This window comes from Narcine bancroftii, chromosome 7 (genome assembly GCF_036971445.1).
Source record: "Narcine bancroftii isolate sNarBan1 chromosome 7, sNarBan1.hap1, whole genome shotgun sequence".
Taxonomy (NCBI): Eukaryota; Metazoa; Chordata; class Chondrichthyes; order Torpediniformes; family Narcinidae; genus Narcine; species Narcine bancroftii.
This window is the reverse complement of record NC_091475.1, coordinates 162678640-162697971: the sequence shown is the minus strand read 5'-3', so window position 1 is coordinate 162697971 and position 19332 is coordinate 162678640. Positions and strand designations below refer to the sequence as shown.

The window sequence follows — 19332 nt, the reverse complement described above, 5'->3', positions numbered from 1 at the left end:
GAGCCTGCCAGTGACACGACTCCCACGACCCCAATCCCAGTACAAGTTCTATCACAATGTGTACATGTACAGATTGTAGTGTAAGATTACTGTGATTGGCTGAGAGTGTAGCCACACATACTGGCAGGTCTTAAAGGATTGCTCCTAGCCAGACCAGGTCATTCTGGACTGGTTGACCTACATTTGATATGCTCCAGTCTTTTAGTTAATAAAAGTCTTAGTTTGGATCAACAAGTCTTTGGTTCTTTCAACGCACTCTACAATCAATTTCAACTTCTGTAGAGTAGAGGCCCCGCTATCAATTTTCTAATTGAGCCCCGCAATTCCTAGCACTGGCCCTGTTCTTGGATCTATATTTTTGACAACTTAATGATAGAAAAAATACTGATTTAGATAATTTGCTTAATTTTGAATATGGGACAAGTATATTTAAAAAAATAAGATACAGAGTGAGGATACTTCAAAATTGCAGTTTAAAAGTAGCATTTTTTTTGTAGAATCAGAGGTTTATGCATATGTTAAATAATGATCTATGGCATTAAATAAAGTTATACAGAACAACATGAAGTAATAGCAGAAAATTACAAAACTCGTGTTTCAGAAATAAATTATATTTAAAACACCTTGTGGTGGCTCACTACAAGGCAGGTAAACCGACCCCGCTTGTAAGCCAAGCAGCGGGGCAGCCAGCCAAAATGGTACCGTCGGGGGTTTCCCTTCCTTCCAGTACGGGGCTCAGGAACCCGCACTGGGGACCCAGGTGACGTCAGCGCCCTCCAGCGCGGTTCTCAGCCAGGTCCAGGCTGGGAGTATATGTGCAGCCCAACAGTCTGCAATAAAGTAGTCTGCTCACTGAACTCAACACAGCTGGTTGTGTGTTATTGCAGGGGCAGTGTAGCCGCCGCTACAATTGGTGAACCCGACTAGTTCAAACGTCTTTGAACCCATCATGAGCGAGCCTGGGATCAGCACCATAGCTGTGAAACTGCCTGAATTCTGGGTTCAGGAGCCGGAGTCCTGGTTCGGCCATGCGGAGGCCCAGTTTCACCTCCACCAGATTTCGTCCGACACGACCAAATTCTACCATGTGGTCGCTGCCCTGGACCAGGCCACCACCAGATGCATGCTGACCCTTGTTCAGCACCCACCCGCCGAGGACAAGAACAAGACAATCAAGCGAGTGCTTACCAAGTGGACTATCCAGATACCAGCGTGCCTCTCTAGTGCTGCACCTCGACGCCCTAGGGGACAGGTCCCCGATGAAACTGATGGACAAGATGCTCGCACTCATGGGTAAGCACACCAACTGCTCACTTTTCAAGCACATTTTCCTCGAACATATGCCTGGGGACATCCGCCTGCTGCTGGTTCAGGAGAGCTTCACTGACCCGAGGAAGGTCGCCCAGAAGGATCAAGAGCTATGGCTCGCATGTTTCTTGGAAGGCTCAGTGGTCCAGCAGGTCACGAGGCACGGGCACGACCATGCCAAGCCCGCCCTTAGCGCTGCGGTAGAGCACCCGGTCCCTGCAAGGGCCCCCAAGAGCATAACCAAGCCCACAGCATCCGCTTCAGGCCTCTGCTTCTATCACCAGCGCTGGGGAGTCAGGCTCAAAAGTGTCATCAGCCCTGCTCATTCCAGGGAAATGACCAGGCTGGCCGCTGTTAATGGCTTTGGTGGCTGGCCAAGGTCACAGCCTTCTCTACCTGCGGGTCTCAGTCAGCGGCCGGCAGTTCCTCATTGACACTGGAGCCCAGATCAGCATTATCCCGGCCACAGCCAACGAATCCAGGAACCGACCTCATAGACCTCCCCTCCGTGTGGCCAACGCAACAGCAATCCAGATGTATGGAGACAAGACAGTCCACTTCCAGATCGGCCAACGGAATTTTGCGTGAAGGTTCACCGTCTCATCCCTCCCAACAGCTATCCTGGCTGCAGACTTGCTCCTCGCACATGGGCTTCTGGTGAACATTCGAGGTAGACGCCTGGTGGACGCCCTTACCTTCCAGGCCATTCGCCTCGACACCTCCCGCTCGGAGCAACCGCAGATGGCCATGATCAGCATGCCCAGAGACGAGTTCCAGCAGATCCTAGATGAGTTCCCGACACTCCTCAAGCCACAATTCTCCACTGCCTCGTCACGCCATGGGGTGTTCCACCACATCCCCACCCAGGACCTGCCGGTTCATGACAAGGCACGCTGGCTCCTGCCTGACAAGCTCCAGGTACCGAAGGAGGAGTTTTTGCACCTGTTGGAGCTGGGGAATCATTCGGTGGTCTGACAGCCCATGGGCCTCGCCGCTCCACCTGGTCCTGAAAGCCTCCGGCAGCTGGCATCCCTGTGGAGTCTATCAACGGCTCAACGAGACAACTGTTCCTGACCATTACCCCATCCAGGACTTTACGGCCAACCTGCTCAGCGCAAGGGTCTTTTCCAAGGTTGACCCGGTGCGCGGATATCACCAGATCCCGGTGCACCCTGAGGACATACTCAAGACAACCATCATCACCCCCTTTGGCTTGTTCGAATTCCTGTGCATGCCGTTCGGGCTCAAGAATGCCACTCAGACCTTCCAGCGCCTGATGAACTCTGTGGGCAGGAACTTGGATTTCGTCTTTATTTATTTGGACGACATCGTCATCACCAGCAAGGACCGGGTGCAACACAAGGCCCACCTACGTGCCCTTTTCTCCCGGCTGACTGACATCGGCCTTACCATCAACACGGCCAAGTGCCAGTTTGGGAAAAAGTCCATGCAGTTCCTGGGCCATACCATCATGGCCAAAAGCGCCATGCCCGCTGCTATCAGGGAATTCCCACGCCCAGACAGCCTCAAGAGGCTGCAGGAGTTCGTGGGTATGGTCAACTTTTACAACTGCTTTATCCCGGGAGCCGTGCACATCACAGCCAAGCACAAGATGCTCGCTTGGAACCCAAAAGCCTGCACCGCATTCAAGGCCACCAAGGACGCCCTGGTGAAGGCTGCCATGCTCGCCCACCCGCAGACTGACCTGCATATGGCACTCTCTGTCGATGCCTCTGCCACAGCTGTCGGTGCCATCCTGGAGCAACAGGTGAATGGACATCGGAAGCCACTGGCATTCTTCAGCCGCCTGCTTCACCTGCAAGAACGCAAGTATAGTGCCTTCGACCGTGAGTTACTGGGCATGTAGGTACCATGCCAGGTCAGTGCGGCATTTCTGCTATTTTTTGGAGGGGAGGACTTTTACCATTTTCACAGACCACAAACCCCTCACCCAGGTGCTTGCGATGGCAAAGGATCTCTGGTCGGCCCGCCTACAGCATCACCTCTCCTTCATGTCGGAGTTTACCATCAACATTCGGCACAAGGTAGGGAAGGACAATGTGGTTGCCGATGCACTCTCGCGACCGGCCCTCTGCATGCTGACGCCCAGCCTTGACTTTGACCAGTTCGCCTGGGACCAGGAAGCTGATGAGGAGACAAGGGCCTTTGAGACCGCTATCACCAGCCTGCGGTTCCGAGACCTCCTGACTCCGAGCGGCGAAGGCACCATCCTGTGCGATATCTCCTTGGGCACCCCGCGGCCAGTGGTTCCCCAGCAGTGGTGCAGGCAGGTCTTTCGTCACATCCACGACCTTTCACATCCGTCCATCAGGTCCATGGTCCGGATCGTGGCATAACGATTCGTATGGGATGGGCTGCAGAAGCAGATTGTGGGCTGGGTCAGAACATGCACCCATTGCCAGACATCCAAGGTGCACAGGCACACTAGGGCACCCTGAAGAGGAGTTCAAGCACGTCCGGGAACAGTTCAGCCACATTCACATGGACATCGTCAGGCCCTTACCCATTTCCCGGGGCAACCGTTACCTTTTTACAGTGGTGGACCGTACCACTCGCTGGCCCGAGGTGATCCGATGCCAGACTCCTCCACTGACACCTTTTCCCAAGCACTGTTGCATGGTTAGGTCACCCGGTTTGGCATCCTGGCTGACCTCACCAGCGATCGGGGCACCCAGTTCACATCTGCGCTCTGGGTACAACTCACCAACAGGTTGGGGATCCAGCTACACTGCACCACGGCCTACCACACGCATGCAAATGGACTGGTCAAACGTGTGCACCGCCACCTTAAGTCAGCGCTCATGGCCCGCCTCACCGGTCCCGAATGGATGGACAAACTGCCTTGGATGCTCTTGGGCATCCGCTCCACTCCCAAGGAAGATCTGCAGGCGTCATCAGCTGAGCTGGTCTACGGTGCGCCTCTGACACGACCTGGTGAGTTCATCAACGCACCTCACAATCCCCAGCAGTCACCACACGAACTACTTCCTCACCTCAGGGCATGCTTGGACTCCTTCAACCTCCACCGCCGCACAGGCATGGCACCCACCCATCTCACATTCCTGGTGAACTGCTTTCCGTGGAGTATGTTTTCGTTTGGCGGGGCCCGACTGCGGCACCTCTGCTGCATCCGCACAAGGGGCCGGACAAAGTTATACAGCGTTCCGGCTCGACATTCACACTGGACATGGGCAGCAGGCGAGAGCTGTTTACTATGGACAGGCTGAAGCCAGCGCACCTCGATCCCACTGAGCCCGTGGTCAATGCCCAGCCCAAGAAGTGAGGCCGCCCGGCAAAAAAGGACATTGCCGCCGGTTCTTGGGGGGGGGGGGGGGGCTGTGCGGCGGCTCACCACAAGGCAGGCAAATCGGCCCCGCTTGTAAGTCACGCGGCGGGGCAGCCGGCCAAAATGGGTTACCCTTTCTTTGAGCACGGGGCTCAGGAACCCGCGCTGGGGGAACCACTTGATGCCCAGGTGACGTCACCGCCCTCCAGCCAGGTGTGGGCTGGGAGTACAAGTGCAGCCCAGCAGCCTGCAATAAACTAGTCTGCTCATTGAGCTCAACCCGCTGCTACAACCTAGTACATCTAAGTAATGACTCAGCACATAGTTAAAATTAAATTCCCAGTGGAGAGGACATGCATAAACGATTTTACTGAAATCAGAATGCACATTTTAATACCCTGCTAACAAACATTTGATTGTTTTCGACAATAATCTTGATTACTGGAATGTTTAGCGGAAAGCATCCACTTACCTCTCTCGTACGGTAGCAAAGAGCTGATGACAACGTCAATCAAATGCAGCAGTGGTTACAGGAGCGACTGGCGCAATGATGGAGGGAAAAGAGACCGCAGGTATTGGAATCTGGAGATTTGAACCGCTGGAGGGATTCGGCGGGAAGCGCAGATCAGTCAAACCCAGAAGGAGGGACGGGAATTGAATGACTTGATGGTGGGGGCAGACGAGAAATGGCGACAATCCCCCCGCTATCGCACATCTCGCTGGGGTCCCCCGCAAATAAAGCTTCAGGTGCTGGGATGCCGAGAACAGCTGGAGATCAGTCGCCGTCCATGGGGAGAAATCGTCACCGTTTTGAGAGTTCCTCCACCAGTTTGCAATTCTGGTTGAAAGCCCTTGCACATTTATTCAGTCAGCTTGTTCGTCCCAGGTGTGAGAGCAACCTTATCCACGCCCAGCGAGGAGTGTAGGCTGAAATAGCAAGCCAGCACCGCGCCACGACTGATCTCCAGGCTTCTAAAGCCCGCGAATCCCAGACAGGCTGCAGGGACGCGGCGAGATGAAATAGGTTCTTTTCGTTGGACGCTGCAAGCCGACCGGAAACCAAGCTATTTACCAAAGCACAGACTCGTGTTTTGAGGAGGTGGGGTGAGAATTTGGACATCATCATAAGACTGTATTCCGAAAAATTGGGAATAGTTTCCAGGAATGCAGCGGCTGTGTAAAAAACATGCAAGTCTGCAGATACCTTGAATGTGTGGTTTTTGTTTTACACAGAAATCCTGCAATATTGTCATAAGGAAGACCCAGCATAAAGCCTGCTTTGGTCGTTCACACCGAACCGAGCAAAGCCAGCATAACGCCGGGTCAGTGTGTCCTTTTACACAGCATGCTGGCATTGCGGGAGCAAACGCAGTGAGACATGTAACACCACAGAGTCAACGTCTAGCGTCACAACGTAACGTACCATATTTGGCAGCATGTTACACCAATATTGGAGGGGAAAATGGGACCAAAATGCCACGTTGAAATTAGGGCTGTCGGGGGAGCGGTACAGTGGGATCAGTTTAGGGGTGGTGGGCTGTTGGGAGACTCTCTCGACAGCCCACTGTTGGTCCTCACACTGGTCATTGTTGTGTTGAAAAGTGTCAGGTTCAAGAGAGATGAGTCTGGACACAAGGGTTTGCAATCAAGTAATAGAAGAGCATGGGAAAATTGTAGTGGGAATAAAACATGCACAATTTATAAAAGAGCATGGGAAATACATGCACAATTGAATAAAACATACACACATAATTTATAAAAGAACATGGGAAAATCTACTTCAAGTATTGATCTATAGCTGAGGATTTCAAACATTTTCTTTGTCCTCATATGCCACCTTAAGTAATCCTTTACTAATCACCGCTATCTATCATTGGGGGCTTGTGGCAGGCTGTTGGTGGGGGAGTGGGGCAATGGGTTTCAGACTTTTCAAACTGAGGATAAACCCACAAACCAGGTTGCTCACAGCACAAAATGACTAGAGACCTGGGAACAGCTGAGAGCAGGGAGGTGGGATCAGTATGGGGCCTGGTCTTTTATCACAATACTACTCTCAAACACTTATCTCCTCTCCCTCAATATCTGAATATTGACGGTCTTGAATGCATTCAGTAACTGAGCATTCACACCCTCCTTCTGTTCCTGGTTCAGTACCCTTTGATACATACTTTTTATCTTATTTATGAATGATCAAGCCATTTTTGAATATTTTATTTAAAATTCATATCCATAAAAATATACAAAATACAATAATTGAATATTAATATCAGTTTGATTATACATGATGGTATAAACCCCAAACCCACCCCCTACAGTAAATTCCCAATAAGTAAAAAAAAAGAAATAGATAAAGGAAGAAGCAAAAAAGAGATAAAGAAAGAAAGAAAAAGAAAAATGACCTGATTGAAGACACCATTTACATTACAGAGTTCTAACCATTTACATTTTTAATTCTTCTGAGGAGATTAACAAGGTTCACGAAGTTTAGGCAAAAATATCTATAAAATTAATCCCGCTGTTTATAAATATGGGCACCAAATTTTCAAAATTAATATTTATTTCTTAAATTGTAAGTAATCTTCTGAAGGGGAATACAACTATGCATTTCTGAATTCCTTTTGATATATAGTTAATTCAAATTTCAGTTTTATCTCTATAATGTCACCTAATAAAAACAACATTGGATTTCGTGGAAATTTAATTCCTGTAACTTGTTCTAAAAAGTTTCCAAATTTTTCAAAAAAGATCTCATTTTCAGACAGAACCAAGTAGAATGTAAAAAAGTACCATTCTCCTAGCTACATTTAAAAGATTGAACTGATAAATCTGACCTCTGTGGCGTTAAGTATAATTGATGTAGAAAATTATAACATCTAACATATAACAATTACAGTATGGAAACAGGCCATCTTGGCCCCTCTAGTCCGCACCGATTTAAGTGAACTCTTCTAATCCCACATACCTACTCTCTGTCCATAACCCTCCAATCCCCTCACATCCATATACTCATCCAACATTCTCTTAAAAGACAGAATTGTCCCTGCTGCAACCACCTCTTCTGGAAGGTTGTTCCACTCAGCCACTACTCTCTGAATGAAGAAGCTTCCTCTCATGTTACTTCTAAACTTTTGTCCCCCTAACCCTATTCTCATCTACTCTGTCTATCCCCCTCATAATCTTAAATACCTCTATCAAATCCCCCCTCAACCTTGTACGGTGCAATGAATAAAGACCAAGTCTAATCAATCTTTCTTTGTAATCTAGATACTGCAATCCAGGCAACATTTTAGTAAATCTTCTCTGCACCCTCTCTACCTTATTGATATCCTTCCTAAAATTTGGGGACCAGAACTGCACACAGAATTCCAGATTTGGCATCACCAATGCCTTGAACAGTCTCAACAACACCTCCCAAAAGCCTTCTTTACCACCCTATCTATATTCAAAGAAAAATGAACTGTTATTCCAAGATCTCTCTGTTCCTCTACATTACTCAATGCCCTCCCCTTCCCTGCATATGTCCTGCTTTGATTATTCTTCCCAAAATGAAGCACTTCACACATCGATATTAAACGCCATCTGCCATCTTTCAGCCCACTCTTCTAAACAGTCCAAATCCTTCTGCAGTCCCCAAAAACCATCTTCATCATCCACAACTCTGCCTATTTTTGTATCGTCTGCATATTTACTAACCCAATTTACCACCCCATCATCCAAATCATTAATATAAATGATGAACAACAAGGAACCCAACACCAAGCCCTGAGGCACACCGCTCGTTACCGGCTTCCATCCTGACAAAGTTATCCACCATGACTCTCTGGCGTTTATCTTCTAGCCACCTTTGAATCCATCTGACTATCTCACCATTAATACCTAGCGCCTGAACCTTCCTTAACAACCTTCCATGTGGAACCTTATCGAAGGGCTTACTGAAATCCATATAGACTACATTTACTGCTCAACCCTCATCGACATTCCTAGTCACCTCCTCAAAAAATTCAACAACATTTGTCAAACATGACTTTCCTGCAGAAACCCATGTTTGGTGTCCTTGATCCTAGATACTGATACATATTATCTTCAAGAATTGCCTGCAACCAGTGAGATTGGTCTGTAATCCAAAGAACTTTTCTAATCTTAAATATACATTATACACACCTATGCTTAGTATTAGAGAGGGGATTAAGCAGTTAGGTTAAGTAAGTAGATAAAGTAATAAGTTAAAAGTTTAATTCTGTTTTCTTGTTCAAATATAATTTAGAACTACCGCGTTGTGATGCATATCTATTGCTGCTGGTGTTTGGGGTCCTCTGGACTCCATAACATTTTATGGGAAAAGTTCTTTGGATCACAGTCCAATCTCACTGGTTGCAGGCAATTCTTGTATTGTGCCCAGAAGTTAGCATTAACAAAGTTAACTGGCAAATGATTACCACTCAGGAGGGTTCTTGCTGGTTTTCCGAGAGATTTCTTTTCCAGTACATCTGCAACTGATTCCTTCTCAATCAGCCTTGCTGACGAAACTTGCCCCCTTCAGACCACCGGTCTTCTCCGTTTACCAAGAAGCCTTCCAAAGTTTGGCAGTTTGTCCTTCAGGAACTGATTTCTGTGTCTCTCCTCTGTGTTTCACACCCTCCCTTTCTGAGAGCAAAACTCTTCTCTTCTGCCTGCAAAGATCACATGCTCTCCCAGGCAAACTGTATTCTGCAACTTTGTTGCTTTCTTGCAAAAAGCATTCTGCAAAAGTCCTGCAAATATTCTGTTTTAAAATGTGTGTGTGTAAGCTGCTCTAACAATTCCTCCCAAACCACCTCAAAATACTCTGTCACAATACCGACGAGAATAACTCATTCAATATCTCCCCCATCTCATTCGGCTTCGCACACATTTATCCACTCTGATAAATTTTATCCTTCACTCTCCTTTTGTTATTCACATATTTGTAAAAACACTTCAGATTCACTTTCACCCTGTTTGCTGTTCACTTACTTAATTTCTTTCTGAAGCTTCTTTTTACAATTCATGCATTTTCCAAGCATCTCTTCCATACCTTGCTTCCTGTATTTAATGTAGGCCTCCCTTTTATCTCGAACCAACTTTCTAATCTCCCTTGAAAACCATAGCTCTCTTGAACATTTGGCCCTGACTTTTATCCTAACAGGAACATAAAGATTTTGCACCCTCAAAATCTCACCTTTAATTGACCTCCAATTCTCCTCTACCTCCTTCCCATAAAACAAATCAGCCCAAACCACTCCTTGCAAATCTCTTCGCATTTCATCAAATCTGGCTTTCCCCCACTCAAAAAACTTAATCTTTGGACCAGACCAATGCCTTTCCATAATTATATTGAAACGAGTACCATGATCACTGGATCCAAAGTGCTCCCCAACACACACCTCAGTCACATGCCCTATCTCATTCCCCAACAGTAGATCCAACAAGGTCCCTTCTCTAGTGGGTACCTCAACATATTGCTGCAAAAATCTATCCCACACACATTTTACAAATTCTAATCCATCCAGCCCCTTCACAGAATGTGTTTCCCAATTTATATTAGGAAAATTAAAATCTCCCATTAACACAAACCTGTGCTTATTTCAAATCTCTGCTATTTCCTTACACATCTGCTGCTCTATTTCTGGCTCCCCACTAGGTGGTTTATAATACACCCCTATAATTGTAACCTCACTTTTTCCATTTTTTTATTCCACCCATACCGCCTCTCTTGACAAGCCCTCCAATCTATCTCGCATCAGCACCGCTGTAATACTTTCCCTGACAAGCAACGCCACACCATTCCCTCTTACCCCTCCAATTCTATCACACCTAAAACATCAAAATCCCAGAATATTTAGCTTCTAGTCACATCCCTCCTGCAACCATGTCTCACTAATCACCACCACATCATACTGCCACATGTCTATCCACACCTTCAGCTCATCCACCTTCCTTACAATACTCCTAGCATTAAAGTAAATGCATTTCAGAGATTTCCCACATCTTACCTTCTGGTTATCCCGATTTTTATGGAAAACTATTATTTATTACCATCATCCCCCCTCCATCATGGCACTGATCCTTTTCCTTCTTGATCCCGGCCTTTCCACACCCAACCTTTGCTTACAAGCCTTCTCTCTTTGCTGACAATCCTTCTCATTGCTGTTCTCTTTATATGGACCCTTTACCCCCACCCCACTAGTTTAAAGCCTCCTTAATAGGCCTAGCAAATGCCCCCACCAGGATCCTGGTTCCTCTGGGATTCAGATGCAACCCATCCATTCGATACAGGTCCCACCTCCCCCAGAATAGGTCCCAGTGATCCAAGAACTCGAATCCATGCCCCTTTCTCCACTCCTCTAGCCACACATTCATCCTCCACCTGATTCTATTCTTGCCTGCACTATCACATGGTAGAGGAAGTAAACCAGGGATTACCCCCCTTTGCAGTCCTTCTTTTTAGCTCCCTACCTAACTCCCTATATTCTTTTTTTAGGACCACTTCACTCATCCTCCCTATGTCGTTTGTACCAACATGTACCATGACTTCTGGCTCATTAACCTCCCCTCTTAAGGTGTCATGGACATGAGAAGTTACATCCTAGACGCTGGCACCAGGGAGGAAAACCACCATCCACAGAATCCTATATCTGTCCTCCTGACCATTGAATCCCCTATAACTATTGCCCTCCTCTTCCTTTCCCTACCCTTCTGTGCCAGAGGTACTGCTGACTGTCCCCACCAACAGTTCCCTTTTGCAATAAAGTGAACATGGCTGAAGGAAATTTCTTTATATTTCTATTACGAATCAGCATCTCCACATCACTACATTTAGATAGTCATGTTAATGGACCCATTTGAGCTGTTAAATATATTCTTAGCTGGTAATAACAAAAAAGTGCATTATTTTGTATCCCATGCTTATTTTTTAATTGCTCAAATGACATTAAATTCCCTCTTTCAAAGCGATCTTCTACATATCTAATTCCTTTACGAGACCAAATGGATTAAGTCTATTTAAAGTCAGAGGCATTTTAGAAAACACTACTCCCCTCATTCCAATTTCAATATTTATCTTATTCCAAATGTTTTAACAAAGGGATTTCCCTCTCACCAGATATTAATTTCAGTTCCCAAGTATATATAAAATCTTCTTGTATTCGCTCTCCCGTTTTATCAATTTCTATCTTAATCCATGCCAACTTCACTCCTTCTTTAAAAAATGAAGCAAGAAATTTCATTTGAGCAGCCTTTAAAGTTTGGAAGCTATACACCTCCTAACTCAAATTTCCATGTTAATTTATCTAAAGAAATCCTCAAAATCTTACCCTTCCAAAGAAACTTTCTTGCATATTTATTTAATTCTTGAAAAAACTTCTGTGGTAACAGTCTAGGCAATGTTTGAAATAAATACCATAATCTAGGAAATATGTTCAATTTTACACAATTAACTCTGCCTAATAATGTTATTGGCAACTCCAACCTTTTATTAAAATCTTCTCCAATTTTTGTAAATAAAGATAAATAATTTATATAAATGATTTAAGTTATAATCTACCCGTATCCCTAAATATTTTATTCCATTCACTCACCATTTAAATTGGGTATCTCTTTGGCACTGAGTACAATCCCCTCTAATGAGGGACACAATTTCACTTTTGTCCCAATTTATTTTATAGCTCGATACTTTTTCATATTCTTCTAATCTTAAATATAATTTATGTAATGAACCCACTGGTTCTGTCAAATAAATCAAAACATCACCAGCAAATAAATTAATCTTGTATTCTTCTCAATTAACATTAAATCCCTTAATATCAGAGTCAGATCGAATCAGTTCTGCGAGTAGTTCTATCGCCAGGATAAATAAAGAATGTGATCATGGACATCTTTGTCTATTAGATCTAGTTAATTGAAATGGTGCAGAAACCATTTGTAATGACTTTAGCTTTATGTCCATTGTATAAAGTTCAGAACCAACTTGCAAATACTTGTCCCAAACCAAATATTTCCAACACCTGAAACACAAAGTCCAATTCTAATCTGTCAAACATCTTTTCCGCATCTAAGGCCACTGCCATTTAAATATCTATTTTGTGCCAAATGTATTATACTGAGTAGTCTAGTTACATTATCTGCCGATTGACTCTTTTTAACAAACCCTGTCTCATCCATATTTATCAACTTCGATAAGAATTTCATCAGCCTATTTGGTAAAATTTTTGCATTTATCTTATAAACTGCATTTAATAATGAGATAGGCCTATATGACAATGGTTTTAAAGGATCCCTATTTTTTTTTGTATTACTGTTATTATTGCTGTAGAAAAAGATTTCGGGAAAGTATGCATTTCTGCAGCCTGACCTAATACCTCCATAAAATGAGGAATCGACAAATCTTTAAATTCTTTTGAAAAACTCGGATAGGAAACCATCTTTTCCCAGAAATGTTATTGCTTTGTAATGTTTTCAATGCCTCCCTCTCCTCTATTGGGATGAAGGGGAACTCTGGCTCTTCCAAATTTAACCTTGGTAACCTTATTTGTGGCAAAAAAATAACTGTTTGATTATCATCTCTGTGACTCCAATTGATAGAATAAAATTGCTTAAAAGCTTTGTTAATTTCTTGAGGTTTCTAAGTAGTTACATTCAATTCCATTTTAATTGCATTAATTGTTCTTGAGAATTGTTCTGCTTTCAACTGCCAAGAAAGGGCCTTGTTGGCCCTCTTACCTAGCTCATAGCATAGGTGCCTAACCTTTTATCTGGGATCATCGGGACCAGACACCTGCTGTTGTTTGAAATCTTCCAGATTTTAGAATCATTTTGATTTCCATCCCTTTAAGCTTGCCCGTCATGCTGCCATCTCCCCTCCTGAGTCGCACTGCCACCTCTCTCCTCATTTGCCCACCTGAGTTGTGTTCCCATCTCTCCCTTCATCACCCACCCGATCCACACTGCCGTCTCTCCCTTCCTCACCCACCTGAGTTGCGCTGACATCTCTCCCCTCCTTGCCCACCTGAGTTGTGCTGCCATTTTGACCCCCTTGCCCACCCAACCGAGTCACACTGCCATCTCTTTCCCTTCCTCACCCAATTAAATAGCACTACCACTTCCCTCCCCCTTACCTGACCGAGTCACGCTGCTGCCTCTCTCCCCTTTTATCTGGGATCATCGGGACCAGACACCTGCTGTTGTTTGAAATCTTTCAGATTTTAGAATCATTTTGATTTCCATCCCTTTAAGCTTGCCTGTCATGCTGCCATCTCCCCTCACATCTCTGTTCTGTACATTTGTAATGTATTATATTGAAGTTTCTTATTGATAAGTCATCTATGTTTATCCTCATAAGTCCACCTTTGCAGATATTTTCTAAATATATTATCTATTTTTCCAATTGTTTTACCTCTTTCATATTAATCCTTCTTAATTTTAGAAGTATAACATAATTTGTCCTCTTAAGTATACTTTCATCTCATCCCATAAAATAAATATATTATTAACTTAATTATAATTGATCTTAGAAAAAAATCGAATTTGCCTTCTCACAAAATCATAAAAATCTGGTCATTTTAATAACATTGAATGAAATCTCCATCTATAAATTGATTATTCTTCATCCAGCATTGTAACTGTCATTAACAAAGGTGAATGATCCAATAAAATTCTTGCTTCATAATCAACTTGGTTAATTCCACCTTAGAGATGTGCTGGCATTAAAAATAAATCTATCCTCGAATAAGAATCATATCTATTTGAATAAAAAGAGTAATCGCTCTCTCTTGGGTGGATTCTTCTCCATTCATCTATTAAATTCAAGTCATTCATTTTCACCACCTTTACCTTTGTTATTACTCGAGCTGATCTACCTAAAACTGCATCTAAACAGAAATTTAAATCCCACCTATTAATATATTGTCATGTGCTTCTGCCAAATTAAGAAATGTTTCCTGTATAATTTTTTCATCATCTACATTCAGTGCATATATATTCATAATAACTCAGAAAAAAATTGACAATGCACAATAACATATCTCCCAACAGGATCAATTACTACATTCTGTATCTCAATTGGAAGGGACTTCTTAATCAAGATTGCCACTTCATTTGCCTTTGAATTAAATGAAGAAGCTGTAACATATCCCACCCAATCTCTTTTTAATTTCTGATACTCTTTTTCAATTAGATGAGTCTCTTGCAAAAAAAGCTATATCCACCCTCATTTTCTTAATATGCACTAAAATCCTTTTTTTTCACCATTCGATTTATTCCATTAACATTAAAACTTAAAAAGTTCAGTGTGTTTCTCATTGGTGTAAAATTTAATTCATGTCAACTGATACCTCCCCTTCACCTCTCTTCTCACACCTCCTCAACAGTTTAAACATTTGTTGTCTACTGTTTTAAGGCATGCCCTCTTCAGCAATCCAGATAAGAAAAAGAAAAAAAATCACATAAAGTCAATTTACAACTATAACCTTTAAAGAATTCAAAAAGATAAAAAATAAAAATAAAGATAGCACCCCTCCCCATTAATGTTGCTTTAATAATACATAACATATCCCCCTCCCCTCCATTTTATAGGTTGCGGCGTCTGCCACAATTACACACACGACACGATAGCAGTCAGTCACTCCCTGATATTCACCATTATATAAGTCCATCTTTCATTTAAAAAAAGAAAACATTTTCATATTCTCACCTGTTGATTAGCCTGCAGTGCATCCACAAATTCTTCTGCACGAGCATAGTCTGTGAAGAACTTGCTCTGCTCTCCTTGCAAGAAAATCATCAAAATGGCAGGTTGATCCAGGACAAATCTGTAACCGTTTCGCCACAAGGCCTGCTTCATTGTATTAAATTATTTTCTTATTTTCAACAATCATTTCAAACTTATGTCAGGATAGAAAAATGTTTCCCTGTAGCTCCAGTGCACCTTTTCTCACTCTAGCTCCTTGTGCTGCTAATATCTCTCTCTCTACCTTGTGTGACAAATTATGTTATATTTTATATTATGTATAGATATATTTTTGGAAGATAGATTGTGGGGTTTTTAGTTAGGTCACAAACAGATGCAAACACTTCAAAACAGATCTCATTTTAAAATGCAAGAGTTATGCATAAGGTGGTGCCTAAAAGTTTGCAAAGACAATAGACTCCTTTGCTGGAGATTTTCACAACGAGGTGCAATGGAAGGGCCCATCTTAGGAAACTGATAAGATCTCTCATGAATTGATTTTGGGAGTTAGAAAGCTTTTTTGGTGGAGGGTGCAGTTTTAGGAAGATCATGTGGTTTTGCAAGCAGGGAGAATCAAACAGGTTTTTCTCGAAGTATTACAGAGAGAGAGAGAGAGACTGCTGGTTTTCTGCAGTGGCTTTTGGAAGCTTGTTTGAAACCCCATTTTGAAGATGGATTCTGAGTTCTAAGGTCAGCCTTGTGGTCCATACAGGAGGAGATGGCTGGCTGTATAATGTTTCACCTGAGATAAGGGAAACAGAAAAGGAACTCTGAGGTGATCTGAAAGAAAGAGGTTATCATCTGGAAAACCCCGATGGGGCATGTTTCTTTGGCAAGACACGGTCGTGGCTGATCGGAAGGAATCAGGTGTGGGTGTCCAACGAGCAACAAATCTCTCTGAAAACTGACAAGAACCTTCCTGAGTGGTAACTATTTACCTTTCAAGAACCAAAACCTGGTGAAGATTCATAAATGTTAAATTCTGTGCACAGTATAAGAATTGCCTGATCCCAGTGAGCTTGGAGGAGTGAGAAATGAGATTCGACTGTGAATCAAAGAATCTTTTTGAACTTATACGCACATTATATACACATGTGCTTAGAATTAGAAGGGGGTTAAGTTAATAGTAATAAGTTAAAATTTGATCCTGTTTTTGTTTAAAGAAAATTAAAAGTAAATTTTGTTTAAGTAACCATTTGTCTTAGTGAATTTCCATGGCTGCTGGGTTTTGGGTTCCTCTGGGTCCATCACACTTGATAATTAAGACATTTTATCAATACAGATCATGGTTTCTGATCTGGTTGTGGCCAAGATCTCAAAACTCTATGACCCCTTTCAATTTCAATAACCTCTTCAAGTTTATCTGCTACCAAATCATCTGGAATCCAAAGCTGAAAATTTTTTAACTTATTTTAATGTTATTTATTCTACTAAAATTTTCTAATAAGTCTATTTTCCCCCAAAGTTGCTTCTTTTCAATAGTTCATGTGTCTGTTGTGTGTTACATTTTTACTGTTCTGCCCTATACATCCTCCATACAAGTCTCCACACTTTAACTCTATCATCAATGCTGTACAATTTATTTTGCATTTTATTTACAATAGCAATATACACACCAACAGGGGAGCTGCATTCATGAGAGAAGAAGTCCAGCAGTACCTACGGGACAGAGGTATCGCCACAAGCTGGTCAACAAGCTACAACCCCAGGGGTAATGGGCAATTGGAAAGGGAAAAGGCCACTATTTGGAAAACTGTACTGTTGACCTTAAAGGCAAAATACCTACAGGTGGCAAGATGGCAGGACATGTTACCAGAGGCTTTACATTCAATATGTTCATTGATGTATACCGCTACAAACACGACTCCACATGACCGCTTGTTTTCATTTTCAAGGAAAGCCACGATGAGCACGGTGGCTTATTATTAAAGCCTAGATGGCTGATGACACCGAGTTTGGCGCTCCTCCGGAAGCACTGCAGGCCCCACAAAATTGACCCGCTGGTGGAGCCAGTAGAGCTGAGGCATGTGAACCCCCACTATGAGATCATCGCATTCAGGGATGGACGGGAAGATTCAATAGCCATCATGGACATCGCGCTGGCCGGTATCGTGTATGATGAGGAAGGATCACAGACCCCAATGACCCCAACGGATCAGAAAGATTGACAGCAAACACCAGGACAACTGACCATCATATCACCCCAAAATGAACTACCGACTGATACACCTCCAACAGCCGTACCTGTCCAGAAAGCCCTACATCCCCCCAGCATACCCCTACTCTGCAGCTGACTAGCAACCCTGTGCCCTCGACCACCCAATGGCAGGACCCCCTACCCCCAACCTCCCCTGCCCCAGTACCCCGAAGAGACTAAGCGGTAACCATTAGCGGTAATCTGGCCTGCCAGATCTTGTAATTATGAACACACGGGGTGGGGGGGTGGGGGGGGGAAATGGCCAAATTTCTTTAAGGGGGATGAATGTGGTGATATGCCATTACACAACTAGGTGCCACCACTGACGACCCTGTATATAAAGCCGATTGGAGCTCATGCTCCTCCTTCTGACCTGGGCTTGCACAGAGACAAGACCTAGCTGTATATATCGCTCTATTAAAGTCTGCATTTAACCTTCACTCTGCTTCGCGTGGTTGATGTCAGTCTCAAAAACATAGATAGGAGGACAGGTGAGAATTGATTGGGGGGGCGGGGTTGGCTCTGAGAATACAGAGCTGGGGGAAAGGAGAGAGAGGGAAAAGGAAACAAATATTTTTTTTTACATAGAATGTACATGATTTTTCCGTTTTGAAGTGAAGTATCTCCCTACCTTCCAGGAGGAAGGAACGACCAAAACTCCAAATATCCATATCACACCATGAGTTTAGACAGAATATCTGAAGTGCTGTATTTAAGAGGCTGGACGTCCTATCCATTAGCCCATTGTTCATGGATCAACTGAGTTCAGTTTAGATTGCAGGCGACTGTGAAAATAACTAGGGATTGAGGAAGTAAAATGTTGGAACAGGAATGAGTCCTTATTCCTGTTCTGATATTTTTACACAGACTGCGTTCCTGAAATTGGGAATAATTTCCTGGAATGCAGTGGCTGTGTGTAAAAAAAAAAGATCTAGAGAAAAGAAAACATAGGGGTAGAAGGGGAGTGGGGCTAACAGAAACCGATGTTAATGCCATCCAATTGGAGGGTTGAAACTGTGGTGATATGTAATTACACCACTAGGTCACCAGGGGTCATCCCAGTGACCTTGTATATAAAGCAGACCAGAGCTACAGTCTAGCCTTCCAGGTTTGTCTTGCAGAGAGACAAGACCTTAGTGTACATATTAGTTTATTAAAGCTCTTATACTCACACTGCTGTGGTGGTTATTGTCAGTACAATTTAATAAATTGTCAGTGTAATTCACAGTCCAATCTCACTTCTCTTTCCTCCAAGTTCACTGGTTGCAGGCAATTCTTATACTGTGCACAGAATTTAACATTTATAAAGTTCACCAGGCTTTGGTACTTGAAAGGTAAATGGTTACAGCTCAGGAAGGTTCTTGTCAGTTTTCAGAGAGAGATTTGTTGTTCACTGGACACAAACCAAATTATTCTAATCTGCCACGTCAGTGTCTTGCCAAGGAAACCTACTCCATCAGGGTTTTCCAGATGATAACCTCTTTCTTTCAGGTCACCACAGAGTTCCTATTGGTTTCTCTTATTTCAAGTGAAACATTAGGAAGACAGTCCTCTCCTCTTGTATGGACCACAAGGGCTTTGACCAGGCTGAACTAAGCACTTACAACCCATCTTCAAAATGTGATTTGTCCACAAGATTTCCAGCTTGTCATGTTCCAGTCCCAGCTGCTGCTGCTGACCTGTCTTCTCTCTCTCTCTCTCTCTCTCTCTCTCTCTCTCACGCACACGCACACACACACAGAAAAAAACCTGTTTGACTCTCTCTATTTGCAAAACCAC

General features: G+C 43.6%; 1 protein-coding gene across 1 annotated transcript in view; it reads right to left on the bottom strand.

Annotated features, from left to right (window-relative positions):
• The window catches only part of LOC138740082 (interleukin-18 receptor 1-like), a 58030-nt gene extending 48871 nt beyond the window's left edge, over window positions 1-9159 (bottom strand). The window contains exon 1 of the mRNA XM_069892505.1: window positions 9052-9159. The gene's annotated coding sequence lies outside the window, so the exon portion shown is untranslated. The remainder of the gene's footprint in view (window positions 1-9051) is intronic.
• Between the last annotated feature and the right edge of the window lie 10173 nt (window positions 9160-19332).